Source organism: Apium graveolens, chromosome 2, assembly GCF_009905375.1.
Source record: "Apium graveolens cultivar Ventura chromosome 2, ASM990537v1, whole genome shotgun sequence".
Lineage (NCBI taxonomy): Eukaryota > Viridiplantae > Streptophyta > Magnoliopsida > Apiales > Apiaceae > Apium > Apium graveolens.
The window spans coordinates 136,401,477-136,406,445 of NC_133648.1; positions in this window are offsets into that span (position 1 = coordinate 136,401,477).

Consider the following 4,969-nt stretch of genomic DNA (forward strand, 5'->3'; position numbering starts at 1 on the left):
GCAACATCAAATGAATGTCTCTATCATTCTTTTCAATCTCAAACTGAACCAAAGAAAGTGGAAGAAGCACTTCAAGATGCTGATTGGGTGCAAGCAATGCAGGAAGAATTAAATAAATTTGAAAGAAATAAAGTCTGGACCCTAGTGCCAAGACCAAAGAACAGATCAGTTGTTGGCACAAAGTGGGTGTTCAGAAACAAAACTGACAGTTATGGAATAATTACAAGAAACAAAGCAAGGCTGGTTGCTAAAGGCTACTCTCAATAGGAGGGTATTGATTATGATAAAACATTTGCACGAGTTACTAGATTGGAAGTTATAAGAATCTTTTTGGCTTATACTGATCACAAAAAGCTTAAAGTCTTTTAAATGGATGTGAAAAGTGCTTTTCTCAATTGAGAATTGGAAGAAGAGGTTTATGTTGAACAACCTCCAGGCTTTGTAGATTCAAAATTTCTAAATCATGTCTACAGGCTTGACAAAGCACTTTATGGATGAGACTTTAGCTCAATTCCTTCTGGAAAGTGGATTTCACAGAGGCACAATTGATAAAACACTGTTCTACCTCAACCATGAAAAGGAATTACTTTTGGTACAGATATATGTTGATGATATCATATTTGGTTCTACAAATGCCAAACTCTGTGAAAGGTTTGCAAAGCTAATGCAGTTAAGATATCAAATGAGTATGATGGGAGAACTTAGTTATTTTCTGGGACTTCAAGTCAAGCAAAATGAAGAAGGTACTTTTATCTGTCAATCCAAGTACACCATAAATTTACTCAAGAAATTTAGAATGCAAGACAGTACAACAGCATCCACTCCCAAGGCCACTGCAACCAAGTTAGATAAAGATACTGGTTCATCAGTAGATATTACTAACTACAAAGGTATGATTGACTCCTTACTCTATTTAACTGCAAGTAGACCTGATATCATGTATGCTACCTTTCTTTGTGCAAGATTTCAGGCCGATCCAAGAGAACCTCATTTAATAGCTGTGAAAAGAATTTTCAAGTACCTCAAGGGTACAACTGATCTAGGATTGTGGTATCCTAGAGAATCAGATTTTAAGCTCATAGGTTACTCAGATGCAGATTTTTCAGGATGCAAAATAGATAGGAAAAGCACAAGTGGAAGCTGCCAATTTCTTGGAGGCAGATTAGTTTCTTGGTTTAGCAAGAAACATAAATTAATTTCCACATCAACTGCAGAAGCAAAATATATTACTGCAGGAAGCTGTTGTGCACAGATTCTTTGGATGAAGAATCAGTTACTGGATTATGGGTTAGAATTCTCTAAAATACCTATTTACTATGATAATCAAGGTGCTATTGCTATGACACGTAATCCAGTTCAACACTCAATAACAAAGCACATCAGCATTAGGTACCATTTTATAAGGGAACATGTGATGGAAGGTACAGTGGAATTGTATTTTGTTCCAATAGATCAACAACTAGCAGATATCTTCACAAAATGACTATGTGAAGCTACTTTTACAAGACTGGTAAATGAACTTGGAATGATTTCAGGTTCTTTCTATAAATATGCTTAGTTTTTGTTCTCATGCATCAGACTTTATGATCAGGGTTTACAGATTGTCTTATCTTCATGTAATCTGTACTTAAATTAAAATTCATTAAATGCTGATTGTTATCTGATGTGGATCTATATACTCTGATAGTGATTTGAATGTTATGTGACTATTGAACCCAATGAGGATTAATGTGCTAAATGCTGACCTAGTAGTCTTTAACATACTAGAAATCCCATGTCTGAATTAGTTGTTTATGTGAAAATTCCTTAACACAAGTAAATTCTGATTTTGAGCTTAGTCAAATTTACTTTGTGTATCTTATTACTAAGTCACAAACTAGATTCTTGCTTCTTATCTGTCAAATTCTGATGGCAGTAAATCTTAAGGATGAACTAAATGCTGATAAGCCTCACTTATCTAAAGAAAAGAAAAGAAAGAAAAATTAAAGTCAGGTACTCCTTTGAGATCTAGAGTAAATATATGGAAGGGATGACCCCAATGTATTGCTGGTATTAACTAATATGCATTAGAAAAGCAAATAATTTTTTTTGGTTTCATATTTTCTGATTACTGGAGAAATACTCTGATAATAGCATCAATTTTGATAGCTGTTGTGACTCATTTACACTAAGAAGCCACTGTGAAAAAGAACTCTAAAAGATGCATAAAATGAGCACAGACAGTTGAGGTGGGCTCATGCACAAATTTATCCTATAGTAGACTTCATTATTAATGACAGATTTTAAGCACTTTTCTTAGTTATGCCTTATTTCTAAGATGTACTAAAGTTTATCAGACTTTAATCTTTATTTGATATTCTGCTAATGCACACACTCTCACTCCATATGAATAATGAAAATTACGGTGGTGATTAAGTTGTTTTTGACAAACAGTTAACTGTTATTTGCATAAATTCTGAGGACAAGTTCTGATGGAAGTTCTGATGATTAAACTCTGAAGAAACAAGTCAGTATTTGTATGAAGAATCATAGATATAAACATTCACTTTTTCAGTACAGAAGCCATGTCCCGATGACTGTTAAAATCTGATAATAGTCAAGTTCTGATATTAAATCCTGATGGAAACTCTGATGCTTATGTGGCATTATTCTTTACTTGACTTATTTATGGTAAATACTGTAATGGTCATATTTAATAATAATATAATTAGGTGAGATAAAATAGTCATAATCATTTGGGTTAGTGGTAAACGTGTTTGTCCTGAGAAACTGCATGTGCACGTTAATTATTGCTTATTTCTCGTGCCCACTAACTCTGTTTTAACTATTTACTGGCTGACAGGTGTACAAGTGTCTGTTTTACTTCTAAAAAGGACTGTTAAGTGGAGAGAGTATATATATGGGAGTTAAAAGATTTTCTAAACTTTTACCTACTTTTCTATTCTTAATCTCTCTTATTCTCTCACTCTCTAATATTCTTTGAAGCCTGTTAATCTTTACTTCATCTACCTGAACTGTATTTCTTGACGAATGTTTTAATTAAAATTATGGTTACTAATAATTTATGCTGATTTGACAAACAAATGTTGAATTTGAATCGACATATCCTGAGTTACACTTGAAAAGGTAGAAGCAATTGAGAAAGCTCAAGAGAAGCAACAGGCCCAAATCTCCGAGGTTCTGACAAATCAAGCTTCTCAACAGGCTCAATTGAATGATATTCAATCTTCAGTGGAACTTCTTCTCTCACTCCTATTATCAGATGATGCCAAAAAGGGGGGAAAGATAGTTAAGTCCAAATGCTCTAATGATCAAATACTGAAGAAGAAAGATGATGAAGCTGATGACTAGAGAAACCCTGACAAGGGTAGAGGTCAAGTTCAAAGTAAAGGGCAGAGCAGCAAGGTTTCTTTAAGGAAACTAATTACTGATGCAAGCAAATCTTCTTTTTAAAAGAAGACAAGTTCTGAAGCTGCTCAAACTCAAAATCTGATAGCAAGTACTGAAACTCAAAATATGATATCAAGTTCTGATAAGAAAAGTCTGACAACGCATGATGTTCTGATACAAGGTGGAAGTCAAGATTCTCAAAATTTCATGCAAACTCTGAAGCTAAAGGGAAAGTAGACTACTGTCTACTACAAGGATCCCAAGATTCAGACACTTGATGAGGAAATTGCTAGAAGATTATTTCTGAAACCTCCAAGGACTAAGGAAAAAGGCATTGTGATCAAGGAGAAGTCACATACTGAGGCATCAAAGCCCAAAACAAGATCACAATATGAGACTGATCCCAAAGACAAAGGGAAAGGAAAAGTTGATGAACCAATCAAGCCATTGGGGATGAAAATTCCTCAAATTCTGATAAAGCCAGTGTGCAAAATGGTTCAAGTTACTGATGATATTCTTACTGAAGATAAAGATGTTCAAACTCTGAAAAGAAAGAAGATTTCTGAAGAATCAAAGACAACCTCTGACAAGGCTCAAGTTGTTCAGAGAGAAGAACTAAAAGCTATAACAAAAACAGCAAGTTCTGATAAAGTCATCAAGTCAACCTCTGACATTGCTCAAGTTGATTTAGACAAGATGGAAATGGCTGATAAAAAGAAACTTCTGTGGAAAAATGTCAAACCATCATATCCAAAGAAAAGCCAATTGCTGTCTACTTTCATGACTATTGGGTTAAATGCTAGAGAACCAAGAGATAGGGCTGGCCTAGGTTCTGATGAAGCTAAGATCAAAACAGGAGTTGAAGTTGCTATTAGAGATCCATTTCTATTGACTGGCAGACCTCTTGAAGATGTTGCACATAAATACCTTGGTAAGGTTATCTCTGTTCATGTGGTACTGGATGCTCATGACAAGCACAATGTCAAGGAAAATCTGATTCTATTTCTTGAAGATGGAAGGACATATCAGATGTCAGAATTAGATGTACTGAACAAATCATTGAAAGAACTTCAATTCTTTCATTACCTTTTAGAGGTAAAGTCTGATATTACCAGGAGATGGTCAAAGTTCATATTGAAGACCATCAGAGATAAAGAAAGAATTTTTGGTTCAAGGATTACATAATTTATTCCTAATATTGTTGAAGATGATGGAAGTGAAATTCCAATGAAGAAGAATTATACTAAGCTTGAAGTGATACTGAATGAGAAATGTCTATGCTACAATGAAGATTCTTCTCATGCTAGGGTAATAAGACTGAATGATGGTTTAGAAAGAAACCATATCTCTGCTTTAAGGACTGCAATCTATCAGATTAGAAGTCAGAATGAAGAGATAAAGCAAGTCAAGACTACACTCTCTCAAGTCCTGAGGATTAAAGAAGAAAAGCTGATATCAAGCTTTGTCAAGAATCATTATAGATTCAGATTGACTTAGTGAGATTGGTAAAAGCTACAAGGACTGTAAGTTGTAGTTAGTTATCTAGTTAAACTCTTATTGCATTTGTACTTAAATGTTT